The 23,720-nt window shown below is 39.9% G+C and overlaps 1 long non-coding RNA gene across 1 annotated transcript in view; it reads right to left on the bottom strand.

Annotated features, from left to right (window-relative positions):
- The window catches only part of LOC140710649 (uncharacterized), a 46,547-nt gene extending 26,443 nt beyond the window's left edge, over nucleotides 1-20,104 (bottom strand). The window contains exons 1-5 of the long non-coding RNA XR_012091746.1: nucleotides 19,416-20,104; nucleotides 18,226-18,357; nucleotides 17,991-17,992; nucleotides 14,021-14,161; nucleotides 10,909-11,042 (exon numbers count right to left, since the gene is read on the bottom strand). This is a non-coding gene — a long non-coding RNA (uncharacterized lncRNA). The remainder of the gene's footprint in view (nucleotides 1-10,908; nucleotides 11,043-14,020; nucleotides 14,162-17,990; nucleotides 17,993-18,225; nucleotides 18,358-19,415) is intronic.
- Between the last annotated feature and the right edge of the window lie 3,616 nt (nucleotides 20,105-23,720).

The following is a 23,720-nucleotide window of genomic DNA, read 5'->3' as shown; positions in this document are numbered from 1 at the left end:
TTAAAATTAAGACGTTTCTGAATGAAATGACTCTTCTAGTAAGTTATGTCTGAACATGACCACTGGAATTTCAGCATTGACTATAGGGAGATAAAAAATGTAAATGAGCTTTGCCTGGAGGATTCCAGGCCGTGGGGTTTTCTGGAGAGCATGATAGGAAGTTGAACTAGCTACGGTTTCATCCCAAATAAATTAACCTTGCATCAAGGGCCAAACTTCTTATTAACGCCATAAAGCGCCCCCAGATGTTTCTGCAACTCAGCCACTTCCAAAGTATGATTCTACTCAAGAAAAAAAAAAAAAGTACTATAACATTCCCATTTAGCCAAGCATGGCTAATCTAATTAGCAGGTTCTTCAACACCGCTCTTTTTAGATTGACAACTTTCTTTCCAAAATTGAGAAAAAGAACAATTATTTGAGCATCCAGACCCTGCAGTGCTTCCGCATTCAACACATTGCATTGGCCTTTGAAACCCTCACCTCCACTTAGGGACAATTTTAGTTAGTCCATGGCTGTGGCCTGTTACAAACTGGGCTGCACAGCAGAAGGTGAGTGGTGAGTGAGTGAAGCTTCATCTGTATTTACAGCTGCTCCCCATTGCTCACATTATTGCCTGAGTTCCACCTCCCATCACATCAGCAGCAGCATTAGATTCTCATAGGAGCATGAACTCTATTGAGAACTCTGCATGTGAGAGATCTAGTTTGCATGCACCTCATGAGAATCTAATGCCTGATGATCTGTCACTGTCTCCCATCACCCCCAGATGGGACCATCTGGTCACAAGAGAACAAGCTCAGGGCTCCCACTGATTCACTGATACTACATTATGGTGAGTTCCAGAAGTATTTCATTCTATATTACAGGGTAACAATAAGAGAATAAAGTGCACAATAAATGTAATGTGCTTGAATCATCCTGAGACAATCTCCCTCACCCCAAGTCCGTGGAAAAATTGTCTTCCATGAAACCAGTCCCTGGTGTCAAAAAGGTTGGGGACTGATGCCTTAGATGGCTCAGTATCAGTCATAGCTTCTATCCCATCCAGAAGATCGCAGGGAAGATGCAAATCCAGGTATCTTCAGCAGGATGGCTGGTAGGCGCCTGAAAGGGAAGGGCTGCTGCTGCTTCCCTGACTTTCAAAGTTTAGAGTTATAGCTTTAATTTCTAGACAGGACTAGACAGTTGCTACAGCCACTCACCGATGCAGGTGTCACTATGTAGGACTGGAATTATGCCAAGAGGCAGGAATACTCCATACACAGGGCCAAAAGAGGCCAGGGAGACGGCTACATGGGGCAGGAAGTGGGGAAAAGCAGCCAAATCTTAGCTCACACTAGACATTGAAAAGTCCAGACTGCAAAGTCAGCTGGACATGAAGGCTCTAGCATAGGCATAGGCTGTGCTTCTGTGCAAGACAGAGCCTGGAGGTGGTAAGAACTTTTCATCTATTGGATTTCATACCATCACATGTATGACAACTACTTGTCTGTATCCCCTGCTAAAATATATTAAGGGCAGGGAATGAATCCATTTGCTTCACCAGCATATCCTAAATAAATAGGATAGTACCCACTAAATGGTAGGTGCACAAAACAGTTTTTGAACATTAGATGTCAAACGACCCTTGACTTGGTGTGTCTTCCGGACAATATTCATTCATTCTACAAGTATGCATTAAGTTGCCTTCTGTGTGCCAGGGCCAGCACCAATGGGTAAGGCTCAATAACATGTGGATTCTAATGAGGCAGGCCAGACTCTGTCTTCAAGATTTCACTGCAGATCAAATTGCCCAGGCTTTATGTTAGTGGGCTCAGCTTTAAGATGCAGAGAGGGAGAGGGAGGAGATAGCCTTCAGTTCATGGGCAGGGAATGTGGTAACACAAGGGGGAAGGAAGATATAGGGGCTGCGCACCCAGGGGAGCAGCACAGTCCTAGAACAGCCTCTCCCTACTCTTGCTTTGATTTTCTTCCTGGATGTGCATGTGGAAAGACAGTGGTCGACAGGTGTGCTGGTTCTTCAGCGAGGTGGGGCTTCACAGGTGTTTCAATTTCTTGATTGCCACTCCAGCCCTGACAGTTGAGTCCTTCTGGTTACTGGCCAGGTCCATGGCAAGGAGACAGCTGTTCCTTTGTTGTCCTTGGCCCCACATGTTAAGGCCCCCATCAGAGAGGACCACACCAACCCTGGGACTGCAAGGCTTTGGTTTACTCTCATGTCATCATTTATTACTTAGTGGCCTTAGGAGAACCTCTGAATCTCTTCTCTGAGGCTCCTTTCTTCATCTATCCAATGGGGAGGTGATTTCTGCTCTTCCTTGCTTCCAAAGCATCTTAAGGACGAAAAGACACATGGAGATCTTAGATAAAAATAAGATATAACTTGATAGGTAAGGGAGAGAATTATGTGCATAAAATCATTTTCTTCCCAATTTTCTTCTCAAAATGAACTTGGTGTTGAAAATCGCAAGTAACTATAATATATAAACTTGAAAGGATATAATTGATTCTTTTATATATTCATTCAGCAAATCATTAGGTATTTACTATGTATCTGTCCTGTAATTTCTTAAACAGGACCCCCTCCCTCTGATGCTTTATGAAGGTTTATTGTCACACATGTCATTTTTTCAAGTGAAGCTCTCAAGGGAATGGCCCAATTTGTATAAAATCACTCATCAGGAGTGACATAGATTGGGGATTTGCAACTTCACTAGTAAAATGGGTACCAAAGTGAGCAACCATCATTCCTTCTTTCTGCTCTATCAACTTAATCTTAAAACTATGAGGTTGCTACATATAGCTTCGAATGAAATAAAACATTTAATAAAAATATGTATAACTGACCTTACAACAGCGGTTCTCAAAGTGTGGTCCCAGGACTGGCAGCATCAGTATCACCTGAGCCCTAGTTAGAAATGCAGATTCTCAGGCCACCCCAAACCTGCCAATTCAGATTCTGGGACTGGACCCAGCCACCCGAGTTTTCTTAAGTGTCCCAGGGGGTTCTGCCACAACACTGCTGCAAAGCTTGCTGAAGCTGCTGGGATGCATCGGAAGCAAACAGGGAAGAGGAGGCAAGGAGAAAATCTCTTACTGTGAAGCCGATTATCTCAAGACAGATGAAACAGGTTTCATTTCCTGTCCTATAACTAGGAAAGCTTTCATAATTACTTAGAAGTATTTTACACACCACTTCAGATAAAATACTTTTGATTGTCAAAAGACTATATGGCCATTATATTTTCTGTCTCCTAAAATTAATGTGGTACCAAACATTCTGATAGTGCCTGACTGAGAGGCGAAAGAAGTAACTATTTGAAAACTAAAATTTCTTTCTTTGCATCTCTCCTTAAGTCAGAGATAGTCCAAAGCATTTTCATCTGAAGTTTCATGTTAATACTTTTAATGAGGAAACAGAAAGTACAGGAAATGATTTTTTAAATAGAAACTTCATTACTTCCAAGTTCTTTATTCAAAAGTAACCTGTGTTTGATGGTATTCTGATTTTTATTGTTTTGTAAGTATTGTGAGTAATCATCTCGAATAATAAACTTGTTAGCTGTGGAAACACATAATAAATAGAATGTCCTAAATTCTTAAGTACAAATTTCAATAATGAACAACCCCCACAAACCCCTATGAAAGCCAAAAATCAAGATAAGTTATCTAAAATGTTTGCACTTTAAATACAAAAACACCACACAGACCTTTTTAAATGAAATTCTCTCTCTTTGCAACAGCCTACATGGCCAAGAAATCACACCCAGAAGTACTGCTCAGTATCCATCATGCTGGATACAGATCCCAGGGTCCAGAAGTCAGAATGCGCTCAGGCACTGCTACTTGGTTTGATCAGAACTTCTTAAAACATTCATCCTAATGCTGTTCTGAGGTCCTCATGTTGTTTTATTTATTTGTTAGAGCAACTTTTCATTATTTTATATATATCATGGGACAACTTTTCATTATTTTGTATGTTATTTTATATACATCATGATCCATTAATATGCCTCTTACCCTATTGTGTTCACATTTAAGAACACAGAGGTCCTCAAGTTGCTTTATTTATTTATTTATTGGAAACCTCTAGAGGGGTAACTTTTCATTATTTATATATATCATGATTCATTAACATGGCTCTTACCCTACTGTGTTCACATTTAAGAACAAAGCACTAAATAGATGCACAGGCAAAATCAACAGGTGCCAGTAGCTCTGATTCAACAGGTGTTATTGTGAAAATAATGATGGCTACAAATTAAACATCTGGTGCTATGCCAGCTTTTTTTTCTTCCTTCATGTGAATATAAACAGATCTGCGCTATGTATAGATTCACATCTAATCAGATGAGGCCTATGTAAAACTGTCCTGATCGTCTATAAACATTTATTCACAATATTGGATTATAATAACTTTTTCACTTCACCTTTCCTAATCCCCATTCACCATTTCTTTATCATATCAATCTATCTTGAAAATGATGGTCCAGAAGGCTGAAGAGTGAACATTTTAGCATATTTGAATGCTAATTTAGCTAAATTAATACTGACCAGTAGTTCTAATATGCAGTTCCATTAGTTTGCTCTTGCTGAAGAAGGATTCTATAAAATAGAATAGGTCCTGAAATACAATTTTGTTTTCAATACCATTCACCAAATTTTTATTTCTCATGTACTATAGGCAATATCATATTTCCTTCTGTCTCTATTAACATTGTAGCTAATGATTCGTTACCCGGGATAGTTGAAGGGTCAGTTAATTTAGTCCTCTGGATTTCATTGAGAAATTAATAGAGAACTGTAGGACTTAACTGAGAAAATTAATATAAGGGATTCTTTTCATATGGCATCTGAGAAATGAAAGCTGGCTGTCAACTTGGGTCTTCTGTCGGTTAGCACTTTCTGTCTCATGTAAACCAGTATGAGATTGTAAACTATCCTAAGAATTTTATGTGTCTTCTTACTTATGAGGGAAAAAAAAGATAATATTATGCACTGGGTTGACCAGTTGCTTCTTTCAATTGACTGAAATAATCAGGTGTTCTGAAATCACATTATCTGATTTGTCTAGAAATACAGTCAACTTGGTCTTAGAAACCACAGACAACCAGTAGACCTAGAAAAGTAATCTCATAAAGCTTACTTAAAACAATATAAGTATTTGATAAATTTCACATACAAAAGGAATAAATATGCCCTAGTACAACAATTGAATTATGAGAATATAAAGTTGTGAAAATATTACAATAATCTGATTGTCAAATGTGGATTAGTGAAATAAAATATAGTCAGCCATAAAATGAAATACTAAACACATCCACCTTAATTGTCATACCATAGATGACATGGAAAGAGATCTGTACTGTATTTAAGTTAAAAAGCAGACTATACTACCATATTTCAATATGATTCAATATTTCATTAAAACATATGTGTGGTGTGTTTATACATGATCTCTAAAAGGTTAGAAGAGGTCATTCAATTTATTTAGGTCATATTTCGTTTACTTCTCTTGTCTTTTTTTTTTTTTTTTTTTCCCCTTGGAGAGTGAGTTTCACTCTGTCACCCAGGCTGGAGTTCAGTACACAACCATAGCTCACTGCATCCTCAAACTGCCGGGCTCAAGCCATTCTCTCACCTCAGCCTCCCCAGTAGTTGGGAGAACTATGAGTCTACAAGTGTGTGCCACCATACCGTGCCTGGCTAACTTTTCTTTTTCTTTTTTTTTCTTTTTCTTTCTTCTACCTTTTTTTTTTTTTTTTTTTGAGACAGGGTCTCACTTGGTTGCCCAGGCTGCTCTCAAACTCTGATGCTCAACTGATCTTTCCCATCTCGGCCTTCCAATGTGCTTGGATTGCACACATGAGCCACTTGCACCTGGCCTTTATTTTCTTTTTAATCATTTTATTGTTTTAATTATTTCTTCACTGATTATGTATTACTATATAATAATAACGAAGCAATACAAATCATTTGAATACATAGTTCAAAAAATATATATATTTTTCCTCCTGAGTAGCTGGAACCATAGGCACTTGCCATGCGCCAACACACCTCATGTTTTTTTCTGTGTTTTTTTGGTTTTTTTTTTTTTTTTTTTTTTTTTTGTAGAGATTGGGTTTCTGTATGTTGCCCAGGCTGGTCTTAAACTGCTGGGCTCATGGGATCCTCTCACCTCAGCATCCCAAAGTGCTGGGATTACAGGCATGAGCCACTGTCTCCAGCTAGTTTCATATTTTTAATAAGGTACATTTCTTGGGACATGGTTGTAGAAAAGTCCAGAATTTTTGACAAAGCCAAAGAAAATATCCCTAAGAGTTGTCTTTAAGTGAATCTGTTGTTTCTCACGAAGCAAGCTTCATGAGTAACTCCCCATTATTTGGCAAAGTTTGCTGTATGTTGTTCTTATAATGTTTGCTGCTCCTCTCTCGACATTAAAGATTATTGGAGTTTTCAGGGTATTTTACCCATTGCTTCTTGCTCTTCTTTAATGGGATGTCAGCATTTCTGGCTATAGAATTGTAACTGTTGCATAAGTGAAAGGTAGTCCTGAATTTGCAGACAGCATTAATTCCTAAATGTTTGTTACTAAATTGGTGATTTCCATCTCAGAATGCATTTTCCCATAAAAACCATTATCCACTGTCACTGTGTTCCACAACGTGTGACCCATATATGCTTGGAGACTATCATTGTTCTAATGGGGAAAGACCAATGGAAGCTTAGCCAGCATATGTAATGGGTGTTCAGTGGATTCCCTTGGGCAGCTAGATATGAGATACTCCTCTGGCACTTTTCCTTCCCCACTTTTCTCCCCCTGTTTATAATAAACACTTCAGAGAGTGGCCTCCTGGTCCCTGGCAGCAACTTCACCAATCAGGGCAGGGTAGGTGCTAGGGAAGGAACAATAAGAACGAGAGTGGGAGAATGTCCACAGAGGTGAACCATCCAAGCAAAGAGCAGGGCTCTGAGGGTCAAAGCGAAGCTCTTATGGCTGAGCCTCAAGGGGCATGTTTTGATTCTGGAACAAAAGCTAGGAGTCTGATTCCTAACTCAGCCGCTCAGCAGCTGGGTGACCAGATGCCTCAGCTTCCTGGGGCCCACCATAAAGTGAACTGCAGCCGCCCAGCTGTCTTTCTCTTGCTCTCTCAACTTGAACTTGGCACACAGCTAACTTTTGATTTTCTTAGGATTATCACTGTTCACAAAACAAGAAAGACGACATCAACAATAATAATGCCCAATTATATTTACCTACAGTTCTGTAGATTAGATTACAAGATATTTTATAGTCATAAACTCATTTGTCCTAGAAACTCACAGGAATTATGTAAATTTCCTGATTTTTCTTGTCAATTTTAAGAACAACACCATCACAGAATTATATAAACTGTAAAATTTACTACAGGTGTTTGTGTCTTCAATAATCTATTTCCATTGCAAACCACCTTCAGACTTTTGTTGGCATTTTATCCGAGGACATGGGGTTCTGCGGAGCAGACTGGAGTGGAGGAAAAAAAAAAAAAAGCATCACTGATGCTTCCGTGATGCCTCCGGGGCTGGAAGTGAGAAGAAAGATGAAAGAGACGGAGAACAGGGAGCATTCCTAGAGTTAAGCCTCCTCCTTTCTATGGGGCAGACTTCTCAGAATCAAAGGTCCAATGGAAAGAACAAAAGAAGAAGGAAGGTAGAAAGAAGTTCTTTTTACAACCTATATTCAGGTGGCCTTTTCGTATATAAAGGAATATGCAAATTACATATATAAGGGAGAGTGTTTGCAGTGCTAAACCACAGCAGGGCAGCTTGCACTCCACATTGCAAACGTCTCCCTGGGGTTGGTCAGAAGTACTTCCCCACTTCATAGAGTCCTACTACAGCTTAGCCACTGACTGTAGACACTGCTGTGTATCCAAGCTGCTAGTCTCTCATTAGTGATGTAGAAAATATGTTGACTGCAATCACACACTTGCTCTTATCATGTAGTGATACCATTTATTATGGTAATACTCCCAGCACTTAAATAATCAGGGTCAATCTTTATTTTTTCTAAGAAATGGAACTCCAAACCATTTATGTGTGCACGTGGCCATAGATTCATGGGCACACGTGGAATGCGGATATGCTCTGGAAGGCTCAATTAAGACAATTGGTGTATTTGTTTAAGGCATACAACAAAGATGGAAAACAAAGTGAGAAAAACGGGTTGAAAAGCTGCCTCAAATTTCTACCTCTTCGTTCTTCCTTGTACTTAGAGTAAATATTGAGCGCACCACTTTGGTTACATCTAAAATACGGGAAAGCAAAAAGAACCAAAATTCATCTGAGTTATCCTAGACCAGTTTCTCAAGGTGTAGGTAGAAGTTCACGCCTGTAATCCCAGCATTTTGGGAGGCCGAGATGAGTGAATCACTTGAGGTCAGGAGTTCAAGACCAGCTGAGCCAACATGGGGAAACCCCATCTCTACTTAAAAATGCAAAAAAATTAGCTGGTGCCGCCTGTAGTCCCAGCTACTCGGGAGACCGAGGCAGGAGACTCGCTTAAACCTGGGAGGTGGAGGTTGCAGTGAGTGGAGATTGCGCCACTGCACCTCCAGCCTGGGTGACAGAGGGAAACGCCGTCTCAAAAAAAAAAAAAAAAAAAAAAAAAAAAAAAAAAAAGAATGGACTCCAATGCTTGCAAATAATACCTGGGCCCCACCTCAAATCTTCTGGGTCAGAATCTCTCTCAGGGTGGTTCCCAAAATCCGTATTACTAACAAACACCCTGAGGAAATTTAATGTGTACCAAAAATTGAGAAACACTTAATGTGTATCAAAAATTTACAGCAGAAACATCCAGTCCTCTATTATTAATTGTACCAATTTGTCTTGTTTATATTGTGTGAAATTTTGGTTGACTATTCCAAGCATTATAATAGATACTTTTGTGCTTATATTTTTTTCTTGAAATCCAACATGTGGAAAGGCATATTTTTTGGAAACCTATAATGTAACTTCCTTACTTTTTACATTTTTAGTTATTAGTCATTGCAAATATGTAGAAATCTATTAATAAGAATATGGTGTTAAATACTTCTATGCCAATCTAGGTGAATTTCTATATATTAAGTTATATTTTCTCACTAAGTTAAATAAGAAAACAAAATTCTTGGGTGCATTAATGCCCTCAACACTGTTGAGTAGGACTTAAAATAATAAGAGTCAACATAATGCATGCATATTACATGTGTTGTATAATATGAATCTAAGCCATCTTATTTAGAATTCTCTAATGACAATCTTTAATCCTTTAAAGTTTATTAAGAGGCCATCCAGTTAGACACATATATGAAAATACAGTTGATATCGTATATATTCACGAACAATGGAATATTCTTCAGCCTTTAAAAATAAGGAAATCCTGCCATTTACGACAACATGAATGAACCTGCAAGACATTTTGCTAAATGAAATAAGCCAGACACCGAAAGATAAATACTGCATGATGTCACTTCTATGCAAAACCTAAAAAGTCAAACTCATAGAAACAGAGAATAGAATGGTTGTTACCAGCAGCCGGTGGGAGGAAGAAGTGAAGTGGTCTTTGGCAAAGGTTACAAACGTTAACTTATATGATGAACAGGTTCTGTAGAACTAATACATAGCAGAATGACTATAGCTAATAGCACTGTATACTTGAATTTATACTTGAATTTGTATACAATGTTATTCAGGTATACTTCATTGAATACTTGAAATTTGCTAAGAGAGTTGATCTTCAGTGTTCTCACCACACCAAAAAAAAAAAAAAAGTAACTGCATGAGGTGATGGATATGTTAACTAGCTTGCTTGGTTGCGGAAATTATTTCACAATGTTTACATCTATCAAGCACTGTGTTGTACACCTTAACAATATCTAATTTTTATTTGTCAATTATATATCATTGTAGCTGGAAAAAAAAAGAAAATACAGTTGAGTATAAGTATACTTATTCATAGTTGAGGATATATATTTTCCTACTTTGTGAATAAGGAAAAGGAGATAATCAGGAAGGAAGAGAAGGAGGAGAGAAAGAGACAAACCCCTAGGGAGAGAGGGTCCAGAATTTTTTTTTTTTTTTTTTTTTGAGCCAGGTCTCGCTTAGTCGCCCAGGCTGGAGTGCAGTGGTACCATCATAGCTCACTGCAGCCTCAATCTCCCAGGCTCCAGCTGTCCTCCCACCTCAGCCTCCTGAGTAGCTGGGACCACAGGTGCGTGCCACACAGTTTGGAGATCTTGATGCCCAGTCATTACTCAAGCACCAAAAGCCCGAGTTGCCCAGAGTTTACTGCCTCAAAATTTCCCACTGGCCTCATGAAAACCTGACATGAGTCACATCCATACAGCTTCAAACCTGGCACCTCATGGACTCCCAATTGTATTCTCCTCTATTTCCCTGAACACATAGCTCCCAAAACACGTCTTTTTAAAGTTATTTTAATGATCACCTAGGATTTCAATTTTAAGTGATTTTAATGATTGCCCAGGATTTTTTGCTGACCTGGAGTTGGCTTATTTAATTTTAAGTGATTTTAATGATCACCTAGGATTTTATGCTGACCTGGAGTTGGCTTGTTTGCTCCCTGTCATATCTAGAAGAGCACAGCCCAATGTCTCCTGTCTACATTTTTATTTTATTTTATTTTTATTTTGAGACAGAGTCTCATTCTCTCACCCAGGCTAGAGTGCAATGGCACGACTTCGGCTCACTGCAGCCTCTACCTCCCTGGTTCAAGTGATTCTCCTGCCTCAGCCTCCCAAGTAGCTGGGATTACAGGCACGTGCCATCACACCCAGCTAATTTTTTGTGTTTTTAGTAGATACAGGGTTTCACCATGTTAGCCAGGATGGTCTCTATCTCCTGACCTCATGATCCGCCCGCCTCGGCCTACCAAAGTGCTGGGATTACAGGCATGAGCCACCGTACCTGGCCTCTTCATTGTCTCTTTAACCATCATTTCTTCAGGGTTCACTAAGTTCCTCAGTCAGGTACAAAGCTGGAGTCATCCTGATTGTCTGCTAGTTAACAATTTGGGCAGAGAAGGTGTGTTAGTGCCTGACGCAACATTTTGAAGGGCAGATTCATTTAGCATAAAAGAAAACTAAAGCCAGAGGTTGGGTAAAACAAAAAAACAACCAAAATGTTACACACGAAATAATATTTCTTGATTTATTTCTTGAGTGTTTGCTACCTATTAGGCCCTATAACGTTCCTTCTATGCATTATTATTATAAATTTTCATCATAACCTGGTTAGCTAGATATCATCACCCCAATATTGAAGATCACACAAGATGTGGAGGAAAAAGTGTCCACATTGACGAAGCTGGTAAGTGGAAAATCTGGGATTCAAAACCATATCCATTTGTCACAAAAGGCTTTAAACTTTCCTCAACTGATTCTTTTTTTTTTTTTTTTTTTTTTTTTTTTTTTTTGAGACGGAGTCTTGCTCTGTCAGCCAGGCTGGAGTGCAGTGGCGTGATCTCGGCTCACTGCAACCTCTGTCTCCTGGGCTCAAGCAATTCTTCTGCCTCAGCCTCCTGAGTAGCTGGAATTATAGGCGTAGGCCACCACACCCTGTTAATTTTTGTATTTTTAGTAGAGAAGGGGGTTTCACCATGTTGGCCAGACTGGTCTCGAACTCCTGACTTCAGATAATCCACCTGCCTTGGCCTCCCAAAGTGCTGGGATTACAGGTATGAGCCACTGCGCTGGCCTCACTATATTTTTTTACAAAAATATTTAGCACTTAAAGTCATTCCAGTTGTTATTTTGCTTTATAAACAACCTAAAATCTTTGCCAAAACTTGGCCACCTCTAAGTTGCTTGAGGCTCATTTCAACTGCCTTATCTGCTCACCTGCTGTTATGGCTTCTCCACAGTATCTTCTTCTTTTCTTCTTTTCTACTATGTTGTTGTTGTTGTTTGAAATGGCCTCTCGCTCTGTCATTCAGGTTGGAATGCAGTGGCACAATCTCTGCTCACTGCAACCTCCACCTTTCCATGATCAAGCGATTCCCCTGCCTCAGCTTCCCGAGTAGCTGGGATTACAGGCATGCACCACCATGCCCAGCTACTTTTCGTATTTTGAGTGGAGATCAGGCTTCAGCATGTTGGCCAGGCTGCTGTTGAACTCCTGACCTCAGATGAGCCACCTTCCTCAGCCTCCCAAAGTGCTGGGATTACAAGCATGAGCCACCACGCCTGGTCTTTTCTACTATCTTCTTTTAATTATTTCTTCAAATTTATATTGAGCCCCTATCATATGTCACACTCTATCCTTAAAGTGGTCTTTGGTTCACTCAGCTTATGAATACATATTTTTGTGGAAGTTTCTTAGTCCATCTGCTACATTTTTCAAAAGTATAGACAACTATAACTGCTAAATAACTGTTCTTGCAAACTGTGGACCACAGTCCGCCTATTAAGGATATCAGTTTTATGGTTTGCAACTAGCATTTATTTTTAAAGTGAAATAGGATACAACAGAAAATACATGTGTATTGCAGATAGTAGAGTTAGCATTACTTGGAAACTTGTTTCAACACTCATTTGCATTTGTGTTGCAGTGTAAAATGTATTTATTACTCAGGGTCTCAGCCAACATCATTTGAAAAACACTTCCTAGGACTAAAGGCTTGTAATGTGGAAAATACGTCTTGTTTTTCTATCTTCAATTGACCACATTGCTGTCACTCAATTGGGTGGGTTATTACCTCTAATTTTAAAAGAAAGTTCCCTGCTTATTGATTCTGAATACCGACTTTAAGAATTGCAAATGATGTTCTGATGTTCTTAATGTGATTGTCTTTTCCTCCATTTATCAATGCATCAGACAGTGGGCTGCCTGGATAGCAAAATTCAGTGACTTTCTGTAAAGGAAAAAAAAAAAAATCTTTCATTAGTAATGCACTCATTTATTCTTTTCCAAAACACTTTTCATCATGTAGACATGGTCTTAGCACCTTGAATGTTAATTATCCACTTCAGTGGTACTAGATATTCCTGTGGGGAAAATATATTTGATGAGTCAGGCTAGGGAAAAAGTTCTGAAACATACCTTTACAGTATGATTTGTACAAGGCCAAATTTGAAAGGTCACATGGTATAGGAGACCCAAGGTAAAACCTCAGATTTGTTGCTCCATCTTACAATTGTACCCAAGTTTCTTTTTTTTTTTCTTTGAGACAGGGTCTCACTTTGTTGCCCAGACTCAAGTACGGTGCTGTGATCTTGGCTCACTGCAGTCTTGACCTCCTGGGCTCAGGTGATCCTCCCACTTTAGCCTCCCAAGTAGCTGAGACTACAGGCATATGCCAACAGGCCCTGCTAATTTTTATAATTTTTTGTAGAGATGAGTTTTCACCATGTTACGCAGACTGATCTCCAACTGCTGGGCTCAAGCAATCGGCTGGCCTCAGACTCCCAAGGTGCTGGGATTACAATCATGAACCACTTGTCTGGCCTATACCCAAGTTGCATGAGTCTGGACCTATAGTTAGTTAAATTATTTGTGAAATGAATTTCTGAATTATAACACATCATATTTTGGTGATCCAGAAACAAGAATATGTTATAAAATATAGAAAATGCACCCGTTTTCCACAATGTATATCCAAGGGATTTTATTGTCAAGCTCATATGTATGTCAAGTAGAGCGGCTTTGAAGAAAAACTCTGAGTTGGTTGGAGTGGAGGGTAGGATGGGAGAGAATTTGATAAACAATGAAGGAAACCACAGTTTCAATAGGAAATCAGTGCTAGAAATTGAGCCATCACCACTCCCCAGTGTGAGACAGAGTGTTAAAGATTAGATAAAGGATAAGAATTCACATCTCCTCTGGATGATGAGCCAATACCCTCAGTGCTAGACAGATTAAAAATAAACTTTGTTTTTGCCTGTGTTTAGTCACAAATCATTTTGGCCCAGAATGGAGTCAAACGGTGTGGATAGAAAAAAATTGCCAAATATTCGATTCATTTAGAACTACTTGCCTTCTGCAGAAAGAAACTGGAGTTGCTTGGGTTGGTTATTACTCAATGTTTTCTTTTGCCTTTCCATTCTTTCTGTTGTAAAAAAATCTCTGCAAGACCCAATCTAGAAGTGCCCGTGGATTCTAAATTGTAGGATTTGAACTGTAATTGGAACAAGAAACCTGACTTTTGAGTCGCATTAATGGAGTCCTCACTAGTATTTTGACTACCTGCAACACCAAATTTGGAATTAAGAGCATGATCAGATTGATGAAAGAATTGCTACGGAAAGTGCAATGAACAGCTCTGAAATCTTGCAGGATTACAGGCTCTCAGTGACCTATTTTGAGCACAAAATTTTAAGGTTGTAAATATTATTAAAACCCCTAGAAATGTCCAAGCTGGTGCTTCCTCCACCTACTCTCATACAGTGATTGAAGCATAAGGAGAGATGGCAGGAGGCCAACACAGGAAAACCTCCCACATCCCAGGGACACCAGTCCCTCTGTGTTCCCACAGCACCTTATCCAAAGGACTAACATATTTGTTACACACACTATCCCCTATCCCATCCTCAGTGAATAAGATAGACCTGGAAGAGAATAAACATGTATCAGTATCAATTAAAATTTTTCTTTACCAAGACATTTTGGTTTATGACTTTATGACTCAGTGAATAAGTCATCTTCTTCATGGTGACTATAAAGGAAGCTCTTGTTATAATTTACTGTTCTTTTGCCTAGCCACCTGATCTCACTGAATTCCAAATACTGGCATGAAGAAAATCTGATCACCTAAATCTCTAAGACATTATAAAACAGGCGTTGTATATGTATGTGTATGTGTGTGTAGATATATATATACATGGGAGAATAAACTAAATGGCTAATTCTGTCACTAAAATGTATCTTGCTTTAAGAAAAATATTCTTCCTTCATCAAAGTCCTACTAATGAGTTTCTGCCTTTGAGTATAGACATTGCCAACATTGGAAAAAACATCCAGCCATTTACTTAAAGTCATGACCTCTGGCTCCTTCAGGACCATGTGACCACCATGTAACATAAGCTCTCCAAAATACATCTCAGATTCTCAACAAAATGTAGTCTTGTGGTTACAACACACCAGGTGAACAGCCCCTGACTGTTGAGGGAGCCCTCCCTGACTCACTTTGGCCTCTGATGAGTTAATATGTGCGAAAGGACTGTACGTGTTTAGGTAATTTACTTATTAAAAACATTAAAAGTTTTTGGTTTTTAGAAATTTAAAGAAAAAGACACTCCTGGAGTGACTCCTGACCCTAGCTTATCAGATGAAGGGTGCCCTGCTGTCAAGTCCTCATCACTGACCATGTAAGGAAGGCCACATTTTAGAGGTGTTTACAACAGTTTAAGGTTCACGCTGTCCATTTGTGTCAACACTAGGCAATGCAGATCAACTAGCCCGACTAGTGGGGTCAGGCACAAAAAGAAAAGCAACGTAGATAAATCCTGATCTAATTAAGGGTCACCGCTCTTTTTTTCCACAACGTTTTACATCAAAAGGAGCAAACAAAACTGGAGAAAGCAATCTTCCCTTGTCCATTTCCCTACCTGGTAATCCATATTTCAGAGGCAATTGCTTTAAATAGTTAAAGTACTGCAGAGGTGTCAGCTAGATGGCCTGAATTCCATGGGTCCCTGGAAAAGTTGGCCACTACTTTTTGCTAAATTAGCCATTTTCTTTTTTTTTTTTTTAGATGCCATGTTTTAGGAGAGAAGACTATCACTTTGTTCCAGTGAAAAGCTTAAGCAAGTTGCTGGACTAGATTTGTGGAGTATGCAGGCATTCATATAGTACCTCACAGTGTGTGTGTGGTTGGGGGGAGGGCAGGTGTGTGTGTGTGTACGTGGGTGCATGCCATGTGCACCTTCGTTTTATCTAAATTGCAGGCAATAGCAATACAATATCCCCATACAATTGCTCTCTGTCTGGAGTCACTGTGTCTGGGTTTAACTTAGAGTTAAGGGAAACCAAGTTCTTCAGGTCACTTTAAAAATCAGCATATCTGAAATGCATCTGAATATTTTGGTTGATCAAGAGGGATGGTTTTGTCACTGAAATATCTGATGTCTTATGTCATACTTTTTTAATCCGGTGCTTCATAAGAGGATCTGAGAGCATCTGTGTGAACGTTGCATGACTGAATACCTGGAAAACACCCGACCTGTGGGACTCGATTCTCTTTTCTGTACTAGTTTGTGTTTTAAAACACATCTCTAGCTAAGGAGATCTTCTGTGTAAATGGTATTATCTTGGAGTAATGTCTTTAGCCTGATTTACCACTAAATTCCACACGTCTACCCGAAATCAGAATCTGCAGTCTCAATTTTAATTTTTGTTCATTTTGCACTCTTATGAGGATGAACTCAAAAGTAAATGATTTAGCATTACAAGTTTAAGTCTATGTACATTTATAGGATAGAAAATGCACTCACATTATACTCAGATGCCTAACTTAAAAATTGGCTTCTTTATCTAAATCTTCTCAAGAAGACTCCATCCCCCATTTAGCTCCCCCTATGTACGGGAAGAGAAAAAAAGTTACTCTCTGCTCCTCCCCAAGATGGTGCCTGTGTGTGAAGAAGCTTGCTGTGTCTTTGGGCAGCATGAAGACAGGGGATCAGAGTCACAGGGGACTCTGGACACGTTTGGTGTCTAATGAGGATTGGCTGGTCTGGCTGGTACCCGCAGAGGCAGGAGGTCCTGTCTCACCTGCTGACATGTCCGGCTTCTAGTCTTGGAGATTCCAGCTGCCACTGCATCTTGACTCTCATGCTGGCCCTCTGCTGGTATACGGCCTCAACCCAACACACCTCTTCATGAAGGACTGTGGGAACCGCTGAGACCTTGTGCTGAGCGCAGAAGTAGTGCAGCCTCAAGCACATCCCTCAGGCCCAGATGCCATCGTGTGGCTGCAGCACCAACAGGGCCTGTCATAGTGGTTTCCCAGACTGTACCATGGGAGTAGGCAAGGCCTCACATCCTTGACTCCCCTAAATCTATCTGGTCATTTCTAACACACGTCTGTTCACCCTACTCTTTTCTCCCAGTATCAGTTCTCTCATTTGTCCTCACTTGTTCCCTAATTTTTTCCTCTAGCTATAAGGACCCCAGAATTTTAGCTCTCCACATGGCTTCTCTGAATAGCAATTATATTCTCCACCTTCCTTTGCCTCTGGGTGGTCAAATGACTAACCTCTGCTAAGGGATATTAGCAAAATGATCAAATGTGGAAGTGTGGCCTTCTTTACTTTTTTTTTTCCTTTACTGGGTGAGATACAGATGAGGTAGACAGAGCTACAGCAGCTATCTTGCACCATGAGGCAATCTTGGAATAAGGATCATGGCAGAGTAAAAAATAAAAAGGTGAAGCTTGAGTCTCTTACACTGAAGAATGTCATCCCAGCCTTGAACTGCCTTCCCCAGGCAACCAGAAAGGAGAGAAACACATTCAATCTTGTTTCAACCACTGCTTAGACTTGCAGTCACTCAGCATCAAGCCTAATCCCGCCACATCTCTGTGTCTCCTTTCTCTCTCCCACATTCTCCCTGAGTTGAAGTAGACTTTCCTCTCTGTCTTTCTGACTTGTAGAGATGCTATCCCATTCTTGTGGAACCCTAAGTCTACTGGCTCAGCTTTTCTTTTCTCTTTCTTTCTTTCTTTCTTTCTTTCTTTCTTTCTTTCTTTCTTTCTTTCTTTCTTTCTTTCTTTCTGTTGTTGTTGTTGTTGTTTGGGGAACAAGGTCTCGTGCTCACCTGGGCTGGAGTGCAGATGTGTGATCATGGCTCACTACAACCTCAATTTCCCCAGCCCAGGCAATCTTCCGCCTCGCCTCCCACCTTGCCTCCCAGGTAACTGGGACTACAGATACACACCACTAAACCCAGATAATTTTTTAAAATTGGGGTAGAGACAAGGTCTCACTATGTTGTCCATGCTGGTCTCAAACTCCTGAGCTCAAGTGATCCTCCCACCTCAGCCTCCCAAAGTGCTGGGATTGCAGGCATGAGACACCATGCCCTGTTGACTCTGCTGTTTTGACAGAAGCAGAGGTCCTCCTCTTGAAGAAATAGATGATCTCATCTTCCAGGTCTGACTTCTAATGAGTTAACCTGAATGGATGGAAATTTAGAAAAGTATTTTCCAAAGGCTAACTTACTACAGTCTCAACAAAATTCTCTAACAGATGATAAAAGCTATGTCCTTCCCTCTTTTTGCAGTACCATTAGAATAACCGTGATCCTCCCCGTGACAGCTGAATACTTTGGACAATGTGGGTGGTAGTGGTTGTGGGAGGTAAGTGGGAAATCATGCACCTGAAAAGTGAGAAAAGGAAGGACATGAATATATTTAAGAAGTATTTACATCGCCATTACATATGCATGTATGTATATGTACACTCACAATACTCATATGCATGTGTGGGTGGATATATACACATATGCAGTGTATAATTAAGCAATTCCTGCCCAATCAACATTAGGCATAAATAAAATATATTAACTTTAGTTTTTTTCAGGATCAAACCCCCTTCCTAGCTGGCAAAGAACCTCAAAACCTCTTCCCGCCCCGCCACCCTCAACAAATGCCCCTCTCCCCAAGTTATTCCTGAATAGGGTCTCTAGGGTCTCGTTGGCTTAAAGCCTCAGTGAGTATGTCAAAAAGAACCCATCTCTGTGTCGCTTGCCAAGGTGCAGATCTGAAGAGCTGAGAGAGAGCTGTATGGAGGCTCCCACTGCCCCCTGTGTTGAGTACCTTTGCCAAGTATGCAAACTACACAACTGTGCATGACAGCCTGCTGCCTAAAAGCCACTCGCAAGAGACACTTCACTGTATGGCAAACACCCCTGCCCTTCAAAAGCAGGACTCCTCGCCCTCTGGAGGTTCCCCTCCAGGGCTTCCCAGACTTGTCAAACCCTTGAGATATGTCAGTCTTTTAGTCTTGATTATGTGGTTGTTTGGCCACTGTGCATGCTGCTCAGATATGGGGGAAGTCTCCCTTTCTCAGTTCCAGATCACTGAGTCCCAGATCAATACCCCTCGCTAAATTTAATAAAAATCCCTGATGTAAACACTTCATGAATACTTCCCTCTTCCTTGGTGATAAAACTTCATCTCACCATTCATTCTTCTGCCTCCCCGTTTCCCATCCAAGGACCCAAGCACAAAATCTCATCCCCTAGGTCTTGCCCCGCCGCATACCCCATCCCATCTCATCCTGCAGGAGGCTCCCCTGAGCTCCTGGGCTCCAGCTTGGCACTCCTTCAGCAGCTTGAACGCACTGTATTCCTTCGGCTAGGCATGGACTGTCTCCTGCGCCCCAGATGGTGACACATCTCACCCCCAACTCAGTAAGTCTGTGGCCCCAGCTTGCCCTTCAGATCTTAGCTCGAACATCAGCTGCTCAGAAGAGCCATCCCTGCCCACGGGTCCTCTCCGTCTGTCCTCTCTCGGGAGTACTTGTTACACTTTCAGTGCCCGCGCCCCCACCCCACCTTTTTGTACAAATTGTTTTCTTGCATTTCTGTGTGCCAGATCTATGTGGACACTGATCCTAAGAGTAGCTTGAGGATATCTTGTTTCTTCATCACTTCCTCCCTTGGAAACAGGCATCATATAGGACCTCAGAGGGAATGAATACAGAGTGAATTACTTCAAAGCATACAAAACCTGAGAATACGGACTCCTATGTGAAAACCTTCTGATGTAAAATGAAATAAAATGAGATAGCAACCTAAAAATGTTTTAGAAGAAAGGGAAAGAAAAATACACCATAAGAAAGCACAGTTTTTGCCAGGCACGGTGGCTCACGGTCTGTAATCCTAGCACTTTGGGAGGATGAGGCAGGCAGATCACTTGAGGTCAGGAGTTCAAAACCAGCCTGGCCAACATGGTGAAACCTTGTCTTTGCTAAAAATACAAACAATTAGCCAGGCATGGTGGCGGGCACCTGTAATCCCCGGTACTTGGGAGGCTGGGGTAGGAGAATCGCTTGAACTGGGAGTCAGAGGTGGCAGTGAGCCAAGATCATGCCACTGCACTCCAGCCTCCAGCCTGGGCAACAGAGAGAGATTATCTCAAAAAAAAAAAAAAAGAAAAAGAAAGAAAAGAAAAGCAGTTTTTGGGTATCTGATATATCCAGGTGGACGTCTACAGGAATGTCTGTATACTTCACTAATTTAGTTTAAAAACAATAGTGCAGCAGTGAATATTGGCTGGACTATCTAATGCTGTGCAGTCAAACAATGTTGATTGATCCAGCTTCCCCGTTTGAATTCTGTGCCTCATCATTGCCTATGCAAGCCATAGAGCTCTTTGTATATGCCAGTTCTCAGGACAATCTCTTCTGTTGGCCTGTCTCAAATCTTTTCTGAGATGTAAACAGAGTTGTGCTGTGTAGTTGCTGGATTCAACAGGCTCTCAAGAGTCCAGTGTGCACCTCTCTTTTAACTCTTCATTTGGTATCATCACACTGGTAGGTCAAAATTGACTATGGTGGGAATATCACCAAAAGGAAACAAGCCAATAGCATAAATCAAGGTTTTATTCCAAAGTGCCAGTTGTTAAACCTTTCCCAGCACATCACTGGAGGTAAGAAAATTCATAACCAAATCAAGAATCCTGTTTTTAAACAAGTTAATTTAGGGCCACCAAGTCCTGATCATATTTCTTCTATTCCACTGAAAAGATCATGTAGATCTACTGATTTAACATGGTATTGTTAAACCTTTCATACATTGCTTGGGTGAAATTCTGAAGCCACAGTAAGACGAAATAACAAAACAAATTAAATAAAGCCTCTGATGTAGAGGTTTCTCATTAAACTTATTGACGTCTGACCTCATTGACACGGATTGTGGAATTTCCATGCATCCTTTTTCTCATTTGGTTAAGAAAAAAGTGAATGGGTTGCTCCATTAGCCAGAAACAGTACAGGAAAAGTGATGGGGGGAGCTGTGGCTGAGATCCACAGGATACCTGGCACCTGTGCTCTACAGATTCCCCTCCCCACACCCATTTTCTCCAGTTCCCATGACAGCTCTGATTTCCTCCCATTCCAATTCTTTTCAACTTACTAAAAAATGGATTTTATGCATAATAAAAACATTTAAAAATAAATATTAAAAGAGGGAGTTTAAGAGTATGAGTTAGAAACTCGGTTGAGATGAATGACAAATTCTGCCAATAGTTACGATCACTTAAGTTTTAAAAATAGGGAAGACCCCTTCCATTAATATAACTAGCGATGACCATAATGATGCCTTCCTCTTCTCTTAAGCTTTGGAGTAAAACAACTGTATATTTAAACTTATACCAAATCACATAAATTCTCCATCTGGAGCCCGATTCTGATAATATGTCCTTTGGGATCCATCTCCCTCTCTTGTTTGCACTTGATGTGAATTTATTAATGTATAATACAATCTTCTGGCTCTTTAGGCGCAGAGAATTTCCATTATAGGGCAAAAGTCATCAGTGTCTTTAAACACTCACACCCACACTCCCAAACAGACAGGAGCATTTTGTCCCATAAGAAACATTTATACAAAATGTTGCATGATGTTAGGACAGAGAGAAAGGAGGCTGATAGTGAAGACTTGAAACCAATAAAGTGAGGGCTGACACTTCGATGATATTTATGATGTGTCAGACATTGTCCCAAGCACCTTACATGTATTAACACATGTAATCTTCTCAAGATTCTTAGAGATGGTAATTGGTATTATCCTACTTAACAGTAGACAAAATCAGGGCAAAAAGAGGTTACATGACTTTCCTGATAGCACATACTGGTAAGTAACAGAGCTGGAATTTAAACCCTGCATTCTGGCTCTAAAATTTATATCACTACACCAGCTCCCCAAACACATGAGGTAGAATCATCCAACTGCAGCCCAGCAGAAGAGGTGTGCTTAATTTGCTTAATTGTCTTCCGAAACTACCTCAACTTATGTTTTTGTGGGATCCAGAAGCACTCACATCAGAAGGAAAATAAATGCAAGCCGGTATACTATAGATTAGGAAGACAACAAAGATAAATGGGTTTGCTACCAACAAGCTCAGAGTATAAAGAGAAAGCCACCACACTGTATTTTAATAATATGAGGGTTGGGAATATTTAAACTGCCCTTTCAAAAGATACTTTCTGTTACCCCTAAAATAAAACAAACATGTTTTCTCATTTTTTATAATTCTTATTTACATTAATGTTAGATAGTCAATGATAATCAAAGTAAGTACTAAAAAGAAAGTCTACTATGCTGTTGTCTAGACCTTCAAAACCAGAATCTGCCTTTCAGATAATTATCCAGTCCCAGTAATGTGTGGAGAATGGTGGAAATTCTTTAAATATTACCATTTGCATACAAGAATTTATCAATTTTGCATTAAAATTCAGTTTCTAAAACAGTTATTACCTCCACAAACCATAAAATAGATTTTTCTGAGATATATGAGTGAAATACCCATAATATGATACGGGTATTTTGTAAAAGTGATCATATGAGTGAAATGCATGTTGCTCAATCCGTGGTTTGAACCGAAGTCTATCTTCATCAGATTTACTTATCCAGTGTCTTTAAAAGTCACAGAGAAGAACCAACCTGCTTAGCTTTCTATTTCCTATTGAGAGCCTACTAACCATGCCTTAGGTTCGGACAATGAAGTCTCATCTAATGTGGGGATTAGAGTTCATATTAAATATACATGTGATGTACAGATCTGGAGCCTGTATTAGAAATACATATACGATGTTGCAAAACTATTAACTGCTGGCTACGTGGAAATGGGCTAAAGATGAGTTTCGGCACATCTTCATTGAGGAGAGAACATTTGCATGTTGAGAAATAAATAAATTCTCCTATAAAGCAGGATAGGTAGAAAATCATGATCCAGACAGTAGTACCAAAATGTGCAAATGCATGGAAACTAGAAAGAACATGGGATGTTTGGGGAGCCACCAACAGCTCCTCATACCTACAGTAGGTTCATCCTTAAAGTACTTTTCAAAAACTTGGAAGGTTTTTTGAGGTAGCAACTTTTGAAGCTGTAAAGGAAGGAAGTTGCAAGGTCAGTCAGGGTCTCAGGCATTAGACCAAGAACTATGAAGTTGATTTTGCAAGTAACCTTGATTGAAATTTCAAACAGGAAGAGAGCATCATATTTGTGCTTTAGAGAGTTCCCATGGTCAGCAACAGGATGTGTACATTGCACAGTTAGGAAGCGACTGGAATTGTCCAGGTAAAAGGAGATTAGAGTGTAAACTGAGAAAGTGCAGCTGAGAAAAATGAAAGGTAACAAATACTATTTAAATCAAGTAGAATTTTACAACATGTCCCTTATGGAGCATTACCAAAAATATTTAATATGAATCTCTCTTAAAAAGAGTACTTACTGATTTGAGTTATATCTCAAATTATTCCTTTAAGCAGTAAATGCAATTTAAAATTTTTGGAAGTTTCAAAAAAGTCTAATAAAATCTCACAATAAGTTTATCCATTTACTAGATGAAAAAATACATACCTTCTGGATGTGAATTTGTAGATTATAAAACCAACCAAATGGAGAACAGAAAAGAAAAATGAAACCAAGCAGTTGACTTGGATAAACAGTATCATACAAGACCCTATAGCTGAATCAAATGCAAGTCTACAAAAGCCAGGAGATGCTGGGCACGGTG

Source organism: Chlorocebus sabaeus, chromosome 29 (assembly GCF_047675955.1).
Source record: "Chlorocebus sabaeus isolate Y175 chromosome 29, mChlSab1.0.hap1, whole genome shotgun sequence".
NCBI classification, from domain to species: Eukaryota; Metazoa; Chordata; class Mammalia; order Primates; family Cercopithecidae; genus Chlorocebus; species Chlorocebus sabaeus.
This window is presented reverse-complemented; position numbering and strand designations above follow the sequence as displayed.